Source organism: Lepidochelys kempii, chromosome 4, assembly GCF_965140285.1.
Source record: "Lepidochelys kempii isolate rLepKem1 chromosome 4, rLepKem1.hap1, whole genome shotgun sequence".
NCBI lineage: Eukaryota > Metazoa > Chordata > Testudines > Cheloniidae > Lepidochelys > Lepidochelys kempii.
Window position 1 is genome coordinate 126,526,656 of NC_136383.1, and position 18,503 is coordinate 126,545,158.

The 18,503-nt window shown below is 46.1% G+C and overlaps 1 protein-coding gene across 19 annotated transcripts in view; it reads left to right on the top strand.

The window, feature by feature from the left end:
- CTBP1 (C-terminal binding protein 1) overlaps window positions 1-18,503 on the top strand; it is a 429,621-nt gene that overhangs the window by 332,724 nt on the left and 78,394 nt on the right. The gene's annotated exons all lie outside the window — the stretch shown is intronic.

An 18,503-nucleotide genomic window follows, 5' to 3' on the forward strand; every position in this document is an offset into this window, starting at 1 on the left:
GGAACCAGAAAACACTAATAAACATCAGACATATATAAATCATTGCTGCTTTAGATGGAAGGATCAGCTCATTAAATGCATCTGCTGAATACCTTCGCTTACCTAGTAAATAATAAAAGTAGAGTAAAATAAGCTTAATATGGAGAAAGTTACACGGGTAGAGAGAATGTTTTCACAATATACCTGCTTGTTCTGTATTTTTGGTCTAGTTTAGTGGCATATTTGTGCCATATCATGAACCTCCTCATAGTATCTGTGTAAAATTAGTAACACCAACTCCTAATTTTGCTATTTGTAATATTATTGTTTTATATTGACCTCCACCTCCTTATGGCAACAAAATTACACCAGTGTATTTTTGATGTTTTAAAATATAATCTAAATATTATATAATTTGTTACTTTAGCCATCCAGACAGGAGCTACCTCTTTGCAGTTAACTACAGTACTAAATATATAATTCAGTTACTGAAGCTACTATTTTGAAATAAACTTCGTTTTGTGGATTTTTAAATTCAGTCTTGTGGTATGTAGATTGGGAAAACTGCAGCATGCAAACATTCAGTGTGCATACAAATGTGTTTCTTATAGGGAGTGTGACGTGCCATATGGGCTATGATATCTGAGTTGTTAATAATGTGACAAATTAAATTCAAAAATGTCCTTACATATGTCAGTTGGTTTGACTTTTACCCTTTTTTTTAAAACTTTGGTCTTTGCACCATCAAAGAGTAATTGTCGCAACTCCCTATTCAGAATGCCTGATGCTTTAATATACTAATCTGTATTTCTTAGAGTTATCGTTTTATTTATAATGTGAACGCAGCAGTCACAGTATTTAGCTCAAAAATCTCATTAAAGAGATTAGAATTAGGCTGCCACCATAATGTGTTATCGTATGGATACTGTATCATGCATTCCAACATTCTTAAGCATGGTTTCAATCCATCTCTGTCAACTAAGAACATCTACAGCAATTAGATAATTAGCCAGGATTGTACCCTTTGGGAAAACTTCAGTGTTTTCCTAAAATGTGTGTTTATATGGCTGTTAAGGGAATGAAATATTATTAGGTTGTTAATTAGATATTTTGAATGACCAGTGAGCATATGGTAAGACATTGACTTTAGTTGTATTTAAGAAAAGACACACAAGAATTGGTCGGTCTGTCTTCTGATTTACTTCTATAAAATACCACTATTCCTTGTTCATTCAAAGTCATCTGAATATTTTGGGCTACAATTGCTAGTTTCCATTTTGTCTTTCTTACCCACTATTAGTTTGTAATAGCTGTGTTTCTGTAAGGAACTCTGGGTGGATGACAACTAGAGACCCAGATTCAAGAGTAATATTAGGGGCTCTTGCTTCTTGGGCCAGCTGGGAACATTGATGAGGTGATACTCTTAGTCTCTGGGCTACAGCATGTGTCAGGCTTTCAAATCCCATAGCAACACTGCGTTTTCATCTAAGGCTGCCTAACGGCCTGGCCCCTGTAATTATTTATTTAATGAGAAAGTTGGGATGGAGTGACATTGAATAAAAAATGGCCTAAAATGTAAGGTTAGGATAAAAATTATAGGACAGACCTCTTTCTCCTTATCTCCCTACCATACACTTATGCGCCCAGTCTATTAACTAAATTCATACTGTAGAGATGAGGGTGTCTGGAGCATACATTACTGAGGGGTAGGAAAAAACTCATGGTTACTTTCATTATCCTCCTCTCTTACCAACTCAAAAACGAAGATGGCAATTTAAGCTGATTTCTGTGTGTAATCCCACTAGAAATGTGTAGCAGAAATTCTTTACATATTATAAAACAGGCCGTTTTCAGATTGCCAAAACATAAAAAATATAAACTGTCTCCTACTAACATAATTCGCAATTTAAAGTAACATTAGGACACTATAGATTGTTTGTGGGTTGCGTTTTTTTTTTGTTTTTTTTTTAAGTTCTAAAAGTAATATTTTCAACTACATTTTTTTTCATTCCAAAATATTCTCATCCCACCTTCTTGAGTGACTAATGTACGGGAGTGGATTAGGAGTCCATGACCATTTGAGTTTCTCCTGGCTTTAAGTGATGTACAACATTGTGATGACAGCATCTGATGGAAAGCAAAGCTAAGGAAATCTCAAACTGTGAGCAGGTTGGGGGCTGGAGCTTGTTCTGAGCCCCTAGGTTTAACAGTTTGCTTAGGGGTTTGTAAAGTTTGGAGGCCAGAATATTTGGTACTGCTTTACTTCACTTAATTTGGTTAAACCACTTTCGAGCCTCCCTAATTCGGGTCCTGGCCAGGGGCCTGTCCAATCCCCAGCACAATTTAAAACAGCCTCAGGGCTCCAGTAATTTGCACTGCCTTCTGACTGTCCTCTATGAGCTATTACACTGTCGGAGAATAGCTGGAGTGAACTGTGCTTTGGCCATACTCCCTCCTGCCCCAACCTGCCCTATACATCCTGGTCAGGGTGGGAATTTGCGTAGAGGTGTTAAATTAGCCTCTGCAAATGGAGTATTCTGGAGGGGCAGATTCAGCTCTCTTTGTGCCACTGGACCAAAAAGGGATGTGAATCAAGACCTTTTCCTAGGTGTGATGAAGTTTTTGCCACAATAAGTAGCATCTACAAAAAAGGTGACTGTTCTAGTAAAGAAATAAGATAACTAGCAAGGTAAAGAAGTGAAAATCTATATAAATCTCTTTTTATAAGAAACCTACCACAGTTTCCCAAGAATTTATGTAAAATGAAAAGTTTAACTATTTTTGATGTGTGAAACATAAATTTGTTTGCTGTAATAGAGCAATAATTTATGACGAAAACTATAAACTCGTTTGTTTCCTTTAAAAAACATTTTTCGTATCTTACCTGTAGCCATCATGTTTCCTATCTAATTCCAATTGGCAATTATCCAGGTAGTGGCTAATAGATATAATTGGGTTTTTCTAATTTTGTATATAACACTTCCCATATTTTGATGTGCATTACTGATACTTAACAAGGAAAATTTTGTTGCTTTGAGCAAATATAAAATAAAGGGTACTCAATCAGGCCTCTTCAGAAGGAGATGGAAATATCTACTTTGTTCCTTTGTGGCTCCTCTCCTCCATAGACTTTGGAGTCTTAAGTCCAGTCATCCTTAGCTAGGAAGATGGTGACTATGATGTGAGGCATCAAGGTCAGAAGTTTGTAAAAAGCAAGATTGCCAGGACTATGAGACATAGAGGAAAGCTAAAGAAAACAAATTAAATATTCAGTACTTATTCTTTTACCAAAAACATTTAGACTGAGATTAACATTGGCTGAGAGCACTGACCTTTACAATGGTTTTAAACTTGAATTTTTTCAAAGGAAGCTTTTATTTCTGTAATACATGAGGTATGGGGATTGGTTTTTTTTAGTGTTTAAGTATAAGTTAAGTCATGTGGTTCTGTAATTGTATTTGGTGTTAGATATTTTATGGAATGGATTGTATTCTTTTAAAATAGTTATATGCACAGGTCAGTGGCTGGGTGTCCCTTGTCAGTACCCAAATAAATTTGTTATATTCCCCCTTGGCAAAGTTACATACGTGTGGAATGAAGGTTGTTCATGCTTTCTGTCCCTGCGCCTCCCGCAGAATTCATTCTGAGACTAGTCACTTATTAGTATTTGTTCATATCTTGTATGTGTTGGTTCTGATGTGAAAATATGAAATGCACGAAATAAAATTCCTTGCTTTACTGAGTCAGGATTCGCAGTTCCTGTTCACAATACAGGTTTTGTTATTGTGGGATGGTACAGTAACAGGCTTCCTAAAGAGCCCCGATATTTATTTAAAGATTCTGGGCAAACTGTAGCATTTGTATCTGGCCCTGTGGGGGGTGGTGCATGGTTGTACACCACTCTGGAAGGAGCTCGTGGAGGCATTGAGCCTAATTCAGGACACTGCCATATGAGCATGGTCACTGTTCTGCCCTTGACTTAAAGAGAGGTGCACCTTCCATTACCCTCTGCATTAGGCCAGCTCAGGCATGGCCCCCCTTTAGAAGAGGTTCGTATCAACAGTTATGCAAATACTTCATGGGCTCCCTAAGTGTAAGCACTAGTCTGCCTAGCCATATAAAGCAGGCACAAAGGAGAAAGGGTGCTTGCAATCTCTTCCCCATGTTGCACATTTATGTAGAGGCTGTGCACAATATATATCTTCCTACTGTATTTTACACTGCATGCAGCTGATGAAGTGGGTTTTAGCCCACGAAAGCTTATGCCTAAATAAATTTTTTAGTCTCTAAGGTGCCACATGTACTCCTCGTTCATTTAACAAACAAGCAGTGGCCTATCTGGTAACCACCGCACACACTGTCTGGGGTGCAGGGAAGATAATGTAAAAAAAATAAGCCAGGTGGGGCCAGGCCCAGGAGAGAAGCAGCTGTGCAGGAAGTTTCCATCCCCTCCTATATGTAGCCACTTTTCCTCACTCTTGCAAAATGTCTTTGTGGCCTATGAGTGAGCCAGAGTTTGAGCAAATGAACCAGGAAGGAGCTACACTAAAAAGTATGTTCAAGTATGCTCTCCAGCCAGATTGTGGCTGATCTACAGGAGAATTTGCCGAAAGTGAATGCTGCCTGAGGCAGCATTTCCTTGCACTGCACTTTCTGTGACTCCTGTTAGAGTCACAGGGTGCAGCTGGGGGCGGCAGCCAGTGACAGCGTTGCTATTGGTCCAAATCCAAATGTCCTTACTTTGTTTGAAATCACACTGTTCCCAAGCAAAATTCCTGTTGGCTTCCATTGGAGTTTTGCCTGAATATGAACTTTCAGAATTGGCCCGATATTTGTAATATGAGAGGTATAAAAATGTGTCTTTGTGTCTTCACACGTTCACAGGGCAACAATCTCAAAATGAAAAAAGAAAATGTCTCCCACCTGAAACTGTAGTGTACAGTACTTCATCAGAGTTACCAAATGAGTCATGTTTCATTAGATGTGTGGCCTTGTTCAGTACGTAGCAGTTAATCTTTGCAGAGTCATGCAGGACAAAACTGCTTGTAGAGATAACTACAAGCCAGTCACCAAACCCTTAAACTGATCTTTAAATGTTTTTTTTTTTTCTTTTTAATGTGTTGTACCAGATGTGTTAAACTGTTCATTTTCACCCAGATAATGAGCATTTTCACATTTGTAGTCTACTAAACATCTTCATGTGCTTTTTGTACTTTGCTGAACAGCATTAACGTATATCACAGCTGTTCTTGTGTTGATTTTTCCTGTTCCTAAAATGAGCAGGATTGAAAGAAATTATTTCACTGGTTGACAGCAGTCTGATGTTGCATGTGTGCATTCCTGTGCTGGTTGGAATATGCTAGCTGCATCATTCTCCCTCTTACCAAAATGCCTTCTGGATGAGACATAAAATTAAGATTTTGGCCAAAGATCCCATGGCATTTTTTGTTTGGCATGTTAGCCCTGGCTAAATTCTAACTCCGGCAATTATATTCTGCCAGTCTAAAATTACTCCTTAAGGTAGTCTTCACTGTCTGTCCTAAACTGTTTTATAGTGATCTCTGTTCCGCTCCTAGAGCTATGTTTTAGTGGTGTTTGAAGCAATTTTGTGTGTTTGTATGTTTGTTTGTAATGTACTTTTGGGATTCTTCAGAAACGTAAAGTATTATTCTGTAATCTAATATCTTTAAAAAAAATATTTCGTATTCAAAATGTTTTTACAAAAACTGGTGGCCCAAAGCCTAGGATTCTAATATTTTAGGTAACTTGTATGCTAAAGGACATATTCTCCCCTCTGTGCACATGCATAATTAATATTACTGTAACTTTTGTTCATTGGTTCCATCAGGGGGCTCTCATTGATTCTTCACCCCCCTCAGCGGCATTACTGTTTTGAAGTTCATCTCAGTGTGTTAAATTTTGGGACAGTTCTCCAATTAGAATCCTCTCCTGTTCTTCTCCCAATATTTATGTAGCTTCTTAAGCCTCCCCTTGCTGAGCTTCGTAGTCAGCAGTTTGGCTCCTAAAACACCATTGCTGCTTGTCCTGTGGGGTCTTTGAAGTGATGCAACTAGATGGCAGATTTTATTATGTGCAAAAGCAACAGCTAAGAAAATAACCTTTTAGCTGGGTAGAGCATAATGTATATGAGACTCCACTGTCTAGATAAAAAGAATGTGTTGCTTTTTTGAATGCTTGCGGGAGGAGGCTCACAATAGAGGCTCTATTGTGCATTTAGTACTGTGAGTACAGGAAATCACAAATTAGCTATGACGAGGGTACTGCAGGGGAGTTTTAGTTTCCCACAGTATTGAAAATTTTTGAAACTTTTGTAATAGGCTGCTGTTCACTGTTGGTAGTGCATGTTGTTTATCCTTGTTAGTCCTCTGACCAGACTCTCACCATCTCTTTGTTCAAGGGGTGCATGTTTGAGCCCCTTATATCCAGGTGGAGTTCCTTTCAATAAATATTATCTTTTCTTCTTCTACACCAGTGTGTCTCTCTCACACTCACACACACACACACACGATCATCTTGCAGCCGTCCAAGATGTGCACCCTAGCTGCTTGCTATGTCCATTCAGTTGACAGAGCTGCTTGATAAGCCTGGGTATTGGCCTTGGTGAGACAGTGAAGAGCAGTCACGTCTTCACCTTTCCTAGCAGACTTTAAACCTGATCCTGTGAGAAGCTGAGTGCCTTCCACTCCCAATGAAGTCACTGAGAATTAAGGACATTCAGCACTGCACAGGATCAGACATGCTAAGTTATCCCAGGTGTGACACACTGATTTTGTTGAAATTACACCAGGGATGAATTTGGCCCACTACTGAGGCACTGGCTACCTCATTCAGCTATAGAATTTGGAATGATATAGAGACACCTAAACCACTGGTCTGGGTGTCTTAAAGACCTGAACAAATAATATAAATATTACAGTGCATTGTAAATGGGCAGCTGGAAAGGATTAGTGCCTAAAATACCGTGAACATCATACAGCTTCACTTTTGGTTTAATAACGTCGTGAGTGTCGTCTCTCTTGGCCTGCTTTAAGCCTCTTAATCTGTCTGTTTCTGAACACTCTGAGCTGTATGGCTCTGTTAGGAAAAGTGGTGTTTTGTTTGTTGGAAGGGGGACAATATTCTTTTGTGTTCACTAAATGGAAAGAAGGAAGAAAGAAGCACATAAAAGAGAGCTTTTGTCTGTATCGTGGATAATGTAAAGTTTTTGTACAGCATTAGCAAAATCTGTACCACTACCTCTGCTCGTATAGCTTAAGTATACTATGGTTCTTTTGGGATTAATTTTTTATCCAGAAATAAGACTTTAAAGTTAGCGTAATTGATTTCTTCTCAAATGTACATTTGGAAAGTATTTTCAAATCCAATATTAAGTCTTGATTATTCTTCTGTGATCAGTAAATGAGTAGCTCTATTCAGGTGTTGTGGCAGCTCAGCCCAGGTCTAAGGCCTTGTGTGCATGAGAAGGTTGCACCTATTTAACTAAAGGTATGAGTTCAAACTGATTTAGTTAATCCAGTGCAAACCCCTGTTTTGACTCTCTTATTTCAGTTTAAACCAGACTTAAATCAGTTTACCTTAAATTGATTAGGAATCAGTCTAAGCTAAACCAAAATCAACCGCTCTGAAACCAGAGTAAGCATACCCATACAGGAGGTTGCAAATAAGTAAGTAAAATAAAATTAACATATTTTGTTTAACTGGTGCATCTTTCTTGTGTAGACAAGACCTAAGGTAATTACTTCCCGACTTTTTTTTATTGAATAACTTATGCGCCCCTCTCTCCCCTCAACCAAAATCAGGCCTTCAGTTTCTTGGGTTTGGGCTACCTGAGACTGCCTCTTTGTGATTTGGTTATTGTTGTCCTTTGTGACTGAAGATAAAATTGACGACAGTATTATGTCTTGTGAATATAATTGTGTCTAAGTAGGCCGAGGCATGAGTGACAGTCCTTTCTGCATTGAGCACATATGTAGCTTGATATCGAGGAAGGGATTACAGCCTGTGCCCACTGAATCTGCCACTGTTTACAACTCGGCCTCTGTGCCTCAGGATCCATATGGTGATTAATCTCGAGCTGAGTAACCCCATTGTTGACTGTTTCTCACCAGCATGATCTGTCTGTTCCTGATGACTCCCAGTTGTCATCATCAATGTTGCATGCTTCAGGTTGTGCTTCAGGGTGGCCCTGAAGCACTTCTTTTGGCTGCCTCAGATATGGTTGCTCACTTTCAGTTCACCATATAGCGACTGCTCTGGCATGGTGTCATCCACCCTCAACACATGACCTGCCCAGTCTAACTGAAACATGAGCTTCGCTTCAATCCCTGTGAAGTGTGCTGTGATATGCTGTCACAATTGACATCAGTGGTGGTGGTGTTAGATTCCCCTGGGTACAGTACAAAGCTGTCAGGGTATTCTCTGTGTGAGCTCTGGGGTTCTGGAATATCTCTCACACCAGGTCTGAAATAGCCACATTTGCTGACTTTCAGGGAATTATGTATTTATTTGTGTTACCATATCACCTAGGAGCCCTAGTCATGGACCAGACAGCATTGTGCTAGGAGCTGTACAAACACTGAACAAAAGGACAGTCCCTGCCCGAATGAGTTTACAATCTATGATGAGCCAAAAGACAGGGATGGATATAGGCAGATGGAGGAGTACAAGGAAAATTGAGACAATATTGGTGACAGTACACCAGCAGCCTAACCGTTGTCAAGTTTTTTGTCGGTATTGTGGCTAAAGATAGTTTTGAGGAGGGATTTGAAGGTGGATAATAAGGTGGAATGCTTCATGGCTCTTCTTTTTGTTTTGGCCTGCCATTGATGAAAGATGGGAGAAATGGTAGTGTTGACAAACGAATTGAGGATGATTGTATTTAGAACTGCTGCTTAGTAGAGGGGATGACAAATTGCAATTTGTTTTTTGTGCTCAGAGCCTGCATATGACTGTTTTTAAATCTAAATTAATATAAATAAATACAGTTTGCAAAAAGTGAGGCTGTGGTCTGACCAAATAGTTATGCCCTAGAGAGGACGGAACATTCAGTTCAAAATAATATATACACACACAAAGGCAAACTGAAAACGTGCTTTCTACCATTATAGTGCCATCTCTTTAAATTTTGGTGGTAAGATCTTTATGTTCAAACCAAGAAGTAGAACCTCATCAATTAAGCTGCAAGGACAAATATGCAAGGGAACCAAAAGTTACCAGACTGCACTACAACTATGTTTTGCTAGTTGTGAGTACTCTTAAGCCTGCTGAGAGGCAAAAATTTGGACTGGAGACATGCTAATTTTACTTAACAGTTGAACTCTGGGAGGAAAGGAGGGAACATCATTTCTTGTAGTGTGAGTTTGCACATTGTATGAGCTTTCAAGACTTTGAGATGACTGTTACGGATACAGTAGCTCTCTTTACTTACCAAATGGAAAATGGCTGGAGAAATAGCTTCTGTCTAATAGGGGGAAGAGGATTTAGTTTTAGGATCTTCTCCATTCCACACAGCTCCTGCGTCTGGCTTCCTCCTGTGCTTTGCTTCCTGCAGAGGGACACATGAAGGCCAATTTAGGAATCGGATCCGTAACAGGACACAATTCCCCCTCATTGATCGCATGACAGAACACAGAGAAAAACATCAGGAGCTTTTTTGTCACACCCTCTATCAGATCCGTGTCATGGCACAGTATCTGGTAGCTGCAATCAAGAAGACTCTCTTTTGAATGTTGTTTACTACTCAGATTGTCCAGTTTGTCTTTTCGGTAATAGCTTGAGACCATTTAATTCATTTTAATACAGCACACTTGGTCGTCCGGTGATCTCTGTGCCATAAACAAATGGTTCAAGTCCCAAATAAAATGTTCAGTGTATACCTAATGCTGAAATTGTAGTGCAAATAATTGGAGAATACCAGAAACGCCAATTGCACCTGCAGTTCTTTCTGTCTTCATTTGGATGTTGGTCAGTAGAAAGTGAGAGCTTCCACAATACCTTTTCTATGTGATATTATCCATTTGCTGGCCAACATTCTTTCTTTCAGTTATACAAATAGATTCTACTATCAAAGGCTGTTTTAGAACTATTGCTGAACGTATAATTGTGGTGTTTGTCTTCCCAGTTACTGCACAGTTGACGTTTTATTTCTTTAGTATGTGGTATTTATATGTAAATATTATGGAACTTTTTATATCTAGGTCAGTGGTTCAGATCCTGCCCAAAGTGGTACTGAGTGAAAAAACAAAATCATCTGTCGAGTGTTTGAAGTACAGTTTGATATGAATTGGCGAGTGCTGTCAGTCAAAAGCCAAGTAGATAGGTGCCTTTGTCAACGAGGGAATCTACTGTTGTAATCTCAGGGAAGAGATTGCTGAGAAGCTGAACTACCTTTACACCTCACTTACCTGGCACAAGCGGTCCTTTCAGAGCACAGCGGAGACATTTTGGCAAGGAAGCGTGTAGAGGCTTACTTCGTTGCTGCCTGTGTTGTCCCCGTTCTGCACTAAATAACAGTGCTGGAAAATCAAATCTATCTGAAGTATTAGATTCACTTTAAAAATATTAATGTTTAATAGGAAATCAGAAACAAAGTTGTTCCTTTTTCCATTTCACATTGAACTCTTGGAATAATACGGCACAAATGGATACAATTTTGGGCCCTGATTCTGCAAAGACTTACGCTTATGCTTAGTTTTACCCATGTGAGTAGTCCGATTCACTTCAGTAGCACTGCTCAGAATGTATACGATTGAGTATGTGTGGAGGTCTTTGCAAAATCAGGGCCCTAGATAGCAAATTGCTGATTTTATAGGGAGTGCTGTGTACCACCACACAGTAGTATTCGTAATGACAGAACCGAGCTGTAGGGGTGAAGTCACCTCCCAAATTAAATTGTCATTTTTCAGGTGCCTCAAAGCCCTCAGTGGAGTTTGATTGGTTGGTTATGGACTGTCCTTACAGTCAAAGATTGAAAGGAAAATGGCTTACAGTGCATTTCAAACACACTAAGTTGTGAATCTACAGTATGGATCGGTCATCTAGGGCCTGATCTAAAGCCCACTGAGGTTAATAGAAAGACTCCCGTCATCTTGGGATCAGGTCTTTGTCACATTGTCCAAAAAGTCTAACTCTTTTCATGAAAATATTTTTAGACCTGTTGCTGATAAGGGAAAAACAAGAAAATGTCATTGGTTAATACAATTCTACAACGTTCTAAATTACCAGGGTCAAAAAGTCCATTTGTAATCCCCCAGATCTTTCATGAAGTATGCATTTTGGGGTAGTACAGACTCTGTGCTGTAATTAATGCCTTCTATCTATTGATGTGCATGGATTAAAGTAGTAAATGGATCAAAGAATACATTTTATATAAACTTTGAATTCTTGTCTGCAATAGGGGGGTGTGTGTACGTATATATATTTTAATGTGTCTACACACACAATCTGTATGTTCATTTGAGTGTGTTTATAGTAACCTGCTTTGAATTAGTGCCGGCATTTGGAATTTTCTGACATTTAATATTCATGCAAAATTCAGACATAAAAATAAAATACAAATACATTAGTAGTGAATGTCGGGAAATCCCAGCTGCCACTTCTGCGACTGTAATTTTCCTCCAGTTTTCAATGTAATGTCTTTTAATATGTTCTCAAGAACTAAATAGAGGAAAAAAGCAGTTATGCTGTTTTCTTGAGAAAAGAAATTAAGAGGGCAAGAAGAGACAAATTTTAATATTTTGTCTTTATTTTGTGTTCATTTATAATACAAGTTTTATGGATCTTTTACTTGGTGGTTTTTATTTATTTATTTCTCTGGGCTGTAAAGACCAAACATTTGAATCTTCTGTCTATATTGCTTATAAATGTCAATATTACCATGAAATTTGCTGCTCTTAGATCTTTGTCATTCATTTCCATTTAACATTGTTTAAAATAACCACAGTTAGTTTAGATACACTGTGCTGTGCTTTTAAATTATTAATGAACTTTTAGATTACATTCTTTTTTCTTGTAACACACCAAGTGGGAGTGCTTTTTCACCAACATGCAAACTGAAAACCTATTAATCCATCTACATAAAATAATTTTGTAATTCCACATCTTAATTATAATTTTTTAACATTCTCTCTTCCTTACTTTGGGTAACAGAGAAAAGCTGTGGCTTTGAAATGCTACAGTTTTGTCATTTAATAATTTCTAGACAACTCACAGCAGGCCTAATTTTGCTACACTTACTCCGTAGAGTACTGTGACAAAGTTCCTGCTCTACCTTGGTGGGTCTTGCGCTTATTGGCAGATTTGCTCACCTTGGAGCTTCACGGCAGCCCTCAGCTTGGCCGTTTTTCTGAATTCACAGTCCAGGTCAACGACTCCTGTGTCTGACCAGGAGTTGAGAGGTTTGGGGGGAACCCGGGCCCACCCTCTACTCCGGGTTCCACCCCAGGGCCCTGTGGAACGCAGCAGTCTAGAGTGCCTCCTGGAACAGCTTTGCGACAGCTACAACTCCCTGGGCTACTTCCCCATGGCCTCCTCCCAACACCTTCTTTATCCTCACCATAGGACCTTTCTCCTGGTGTCTGATAATGCTTGTACACCTCAGTTCTCCAACAGTCCACGTTCTCACTCTCAGCTCCTAGTGCCTCTTGCTCCCAGCTTCTCACACACACACACCACAAACTGAAGTGAGCTCCTTTTTAAAACCCAGGTGCCCTGATTAGCCTGCCTTAATTGATTGTAGCAGCTTCTTGATTGGCTGCAGATATTCTAATCAGCCTGTCTTAATTGTCTCCAGAAGGTTCCTGATTGTTCTGGAGCCTTCCCTGTTGGGAAACGGAACGTCTTTTGCTTGCTCCTCAGCTATCTGCTTTCTATTCTTTCCTAAAGCCCCCTGGCCCGGATTTTTCTTACTTTTTGCACCTGCCTTAGTCCCCCGCCGACCGGGCCAGACGCTTTTTTGTTTTTTCTTTTCATTTTTTGTGTTTTTTTCCGTCTACGTCCTTCGCCAGCCACCCCCCCCACGCCTGCTTTCGGGCGCAGCTATTTGCCTCAGCTGAGCCCCCGGAGGAGGGGGGGGAAGATTGCCGATTTTGCTGTCCGGAGGGGGGAGTGGAAGCCCCCAGACCCAGCCGTTTTGCCAGCAGCTCGGACCTTCCAACATTCTTAACATACCGGAGGACTTGGAACACAGCCAACACAGCCGGAGACGGAGATTTCATCAGACAGAAGAAATATTATAAATCATCGCGACGAAGGCCGTAAGATTGAGTAACTTTCTGAATTATATTCTCGTGGGGGGGAGTTTGACTGTGATTACTTACGTTTGTGGCGGCACAGGGGGTGTGGCGTGGAGACCCCCACCCCCGATCCATCGGTGCCCCTACCCCCCCATCGTTATTACAACTGTCACGGCCCCCCCGCAGTCTGTCCCTGCTGGCAACCTGCCATCTCCCTTCGGATCCAGCTGTTTGCTTTGAACTTTGCCTTCCGGACCGGACCTAACAACCGACCAACCGAGACTCTTTGGACAAACGTGTGTGGGTCTGCACCCCCCCCCCCCCGGATTGCTTATCCCACAACTTGCCCCTTTTACTGGACCCCGATTTTGTTCCCCCCCCTCCTCCCAGCCCCCCTCCCTCGGCATTTTTTTCCCTTCCCGTTCGCAGCCAGCGGAAGGAGGGGCTATTCCGCCTTCTCCCCTCCCCCCTCCTCCTTCCGGTGTCTCCCTGTCTCTCCCTGCTCACAATGGCGGGGAACGAGAGGGGCGAGACTGCTTTAATAAAATTAGTTGTCCCTTCCCCACCACCACCCCTGCCCAACCCCCAAGGTCCCCCCCCTACTACTATTGTTAAGGTACTTGCCACCCCCCCTGCTGGGGCACCGGTAGCAGGAGGCACCAGGGTGATTGCTGCTGCTGCTGCACCCACCACCCCCCCAGATTCTAGGAAACCCCCCCCGGTTCGCCAGAAGGGCCAGGGCGGGTGGAAAGGAAAGGGCCCCGCTAAAACCACTGAGCCCTCCATGGCAGGGGCTGCCCCCACCGCTGCGGCCTCGTCATCAACCGTGGCACCCCTCCCAGCGTTTCCCTCCACCAGCTCTGCGATTGTCCCTCCCCCGGCCCCCAGGACGTATGCCCGGGCGGCAGCGGGCTCCCCGCTGCCTGCCGCCTCGTCATCTCGCCCCCCCCCCTGCCTCCGCCACCATCACCAGCGGCCAAGGCCCTTTCCCCGCCTTGACCAGGAAGCACGGCGTCCGTTGCCTCCTGGTGCCCGCCTCGCCCCACGTGGAGACATACGTGCAGGCGTTGGCGAAGGTGGTAGGACCCACGGCTATTGTGGCGGCCTCCAAGATGTATGGGAAGGTCGTTTTCTTCTTAGCCTCGGAGGATGCCGCCCAGGAGGCGGTGGAGAGGGGCCTGACGGTAGGGGGGGTGTTTGTCCCCCTAGAACCGTTAGAAGACCTGGGCGTTTGCCTCGTCCTTACCTCCGTTCCTCCCTTCTTACCCAATGCTGCCCTGTTACCCGCTCTTTCCACCCTGGGGAAACTTGTTTCTGTCATCAGCCCTCTCCCGTTGGGCTGCAAGGACCCCACCCTCCGTCACATTTTTTCGTTCCGCCGGCAAGTGCAGCTTCTACCACCGGCAGGGGCGCGTGACGGAGAGGCGCTTGAGGGGTCCTTTCTAGTCCCCTACGAGGGAGCCCGCTATCGGGTCTTTTATTCTACCGGAGAGGCCCGGTGCTACCTCTGCCGTTCAGCGGGGCATGTCCGCAGAGACTGCCCTTTGGCTCGGGGGGGAGGGGCACCCAAAACCCCCGAGACCCGGCAGGACATCGGCCCCGTCGCTGCCGACGCCCCTGGCTGCCCAGTACCTGAAACCAACCCTCCTCCTACTCGACCCATCGCTGCTCCTGTCCGGGCCCAAGAGATACCTTCCCTACAATGCCCAGGCGAGCAAGGGGTTTCCACCCTTGCTAGTACCAACCCAATAGAGCCCATGGAGGAGGGTGTGGCAAGGATATTATCGGGTATAAGAGAGGGCCCTCCCCAAGGAGAAGCCCCCGCCCCTCATGTTGCCCCACCGCTACCTCCCCGAACCCCTAAACCATCGCCTCCGCCCCCCGACACGACCCCTGCTAGCCAACCCCCAGATGATGCTATGGAGGGCTGGACCCTAGTCCAGGGGAAGCGAGGCAAGCGGAAGGCCCGAGCTCCGCTGCATCCACCCGACGCAGAAGCCCCCCGGAAGACCAGGAAAGGAGGCACTGCTATCGAGCCTCCCGCCACGGCCGCGAGCGAGATCCATCCGCCGGTGTCGGGAGGGGAAGACGGACTGGCATTGGAGGGCAGAATCCCCCCTCCACGGGAAACCCTCCCCTCCGAGACTTCTGAGGACACCCCTTCTGCCTGGACGCTACCCAAACCCCCCGCGGACCCCGAGGCGGCCGTTGAGGCGGGCCCTAGAGGAGAGGCCCCCGGGGTGGCAGGAGTTGGCCTCTCCTCTGTGTATGCGGAGATTGAGGCCCTAGATTTGACCCCGGTCACCCAGGGAGGGGATGATTTGCTGCCGGCTGGCCTCGAGCTGGGCAGCCTTACCCCAGCCTCCCTTTCCCCATGCTCCCTCCCCCTCTTTGCCTTCCCGGGTGAGCATCCTGCAGAAGGCGGTCCACCACCTGATGCCGTGACCGCTAAAACCACCATGGAGCCAGCACCTAGCATTATTGGGAGCCCTTCCCCTTCCCCCTTAACCCTTGACTCTGCTCAGGAGGCACTCTCCTTTAGCTGCTCGCCTCCTGCACCCCAGAGCCTTACCCCTGCCCCCACCCCTGCCCCTGCCCAAGGTCCCTCCTCCTGCAATGTTAATGCCGCCCCTGGGGTTATTTCCTTTCCGCCTTTTGCAGACTCCCCCCAGGGAGCAGTCTTTGCACTTTCTAGTCGCGACCCGTTAGGAGTGGCAATTTTTCCCCTGCCATCCCCCTCCACCCCAAGGCGTGAAATGAATTTAATAACCCCAGCCTGTCAGACGCCCCGTCGGTGGTCCGCACCCTGTCTACCTGCCTTAGCGGACCACGAGGCTGTATTAAGAGGCCCATCAGGGAATACCTCGGGAATTGTAACCCCACCCCCCCATGAGCTGCGGCATGCGCTACGGAAGTTCCTAGAGCACTCCCGTGGCGCCCGCGATAGGGCACAGCTGGCTCTTCGGCTATGGGGGGACTTTGATCAACTCCTCCAGGCCACAAAGGCCCTTATAAAGGAGGGCAGGGGGCAAGGAAAGCGCGGTGCTGCGGCCTACGAGCGAGCCCGCAGCTTCCGAAGCGATCTACTCACCCACGGGATGGGTCATGGGTTGCTGTGCAACCCTCCGGGGGCCCTGAACCCCCCCGCCAATACGAGACCCCCACCGCCCCAGCCCTCCGTATGACGCCTTTTATTATTGCGACCCTGAATACCAGGGGCTGTAGGATGGCTCTCCGCAGGTCCCAGGTGCTCTCTTACCTTCGGGAGGGGAGGTACTCTGTAGTTTTCCTGCAGGAGACCCATACAGACCCGGCCGCCGAGGACAGGTGGCGGCTGGAGTGGGGGGACGGGGTATACTTTAGCCACTTTGCGACCTGGCAGGCTGGAGTGGCAACCCTATTCTCCCCCAACCTACGGCCTGAGGTGCTAGGGGTCAATGAGGCCGTGCCGGGCCACGTGCTGCACCTTCGAGTCCGTATGGAGGGGCTCGTGGTTAATCTTGTTAACATCTATGCCCCGCAAATGAGCTCCAGGCGGCCACAATTTTATCAGCAGGTGTCCGACTTTCTCGGCACCCTGGATTCGCATGAGTGCCTGGTCCTGGGAGGGGACTTTAACACCACCCTAGAGGAACGGGACCGCTCAGGGGCCGAACCGAGTCCGGCCGCCGCGAATATTCTCCAAGGGATAGTCGACCATCACTCCCTAGTGGACGTCTGGCGCGACCATCACCCAGATGACACCTCCACGTTCACCTTTGTCCGGGTGGAGGCCCATCGGTCACACCACTCTCGGTTGGACCGTATTTACTTATCCCGTTTCCATCTTTCACAGGCCCACTCCTCCGCCATTCGGCCGGCCCCATTCTCCGATCATCATTTAATCGCTGTAACGGTTTCCCTCCGTGCAGAGAGACCGGGGCCGGCCTATTGGCACTTTAATAACAGCCTGTTGGAGGATGAGAGCTTTGTGATGTCCTTCCGGGAGTTTTGGCTGGCCTGGCGAGAGCAGTGGCGTGCCTTTCCCTCGGTGCGGCGATGGTGGGATCTCGGGAAGGTGCGCGCCAAGCTCTTCTGCCGTGACTACACTCGGGGCACCAGCCGACGGCGAAATGCGGCGATAGAGCAGCTGGAACGGGAGGTCTTAGAGATGGAGAGGCGCCTGGCCGCCGATCCCGAGGACCCGTCCCTCTGCGGAGCGTGCCGGGAGAAGCGGGAGGAGCTCCGGGCCCTTGAGGACCACCGGGCCCGAGGTGCCTTCGTTCGATTCCGCATCCGCCTCCTTCAGGAGATGGACCGCGGCTCCCGCTTCTTCTATGCCCTGGAGAAAACGAGGGGGGCCAAGAAACACGTCACCTGCTTTCTTGCGGAAGACGGCACCCCCCTCACGGGTCCGGAGGAGATGTGTGGGAGGGCCCGTGACTTCTACACAAGCCTTTTCTCCCCGGACCCGACCGATCCTGACGCTTGCGAGGTGCTCTGGGAGGAACTCCCCACGGTCAGCGTGGGCGACCGAGACCGACTAGAGCGGCCTCTCACCCTGGCCGAGTTCTCGGAAGCCCTCCGTCGCATGCCCACCAATAAATCTCCGGGCATGGACGGGCTGACCGTGGAGTTTTACCGCGCGTTCTGGGACATTCTTGGCCCAGACCTAGTCACCGTCTGGGCTGAGTCCTTGCAGAGCGGGGTCCTCCCTCTGTCATGCAGGCGAGCGGTGCTCGCTTTGCTGCCGAAGAAGGGGGACCTCTGCGACCTACGAAACTGGCGTCCCGTCTCACTCCTTAGCACGGATTACAAAATCGTAGCGAAAGCAATCTCGCTGCGGCTAGGGTCCGTGATGGCGGACGTGGTCCACCCAGACCAGACCTATACTGTCCCGGGTCGCAGCATTTTCGACAACCTCTTTCTCGTCCGAGACCTTTTGGAACTCGGGCGGAGAGATGGTCTATCGTTCGCCCTCGTGTCTCTTGATCAGGAGAAGGCGTTTGATAGAGTAGACCATGGGTACCTCCTGAGCACTCTGCAGGCGTTTGGATTTGGAGCTCAGTTTGTGATTTTTCTCCGGGTGCTGTATGCCTCCGCAGAGTGTTTGGTTAGGCTCAACTGGACCCTGACTGAACCGGTCAGCTTCGGGCGAGGAGTGCGGCAAGGGTGCCCCCTCTCGGGCCAGTTGTATGCTCTGGCGATCGAGCCTTTCCTCTGTCTCCTCCGCAGGAGGATGACAGGGTTGGTGCTGCGGGAGCCGGAGCTGCGGCTGGTCCTGTCGGCGTA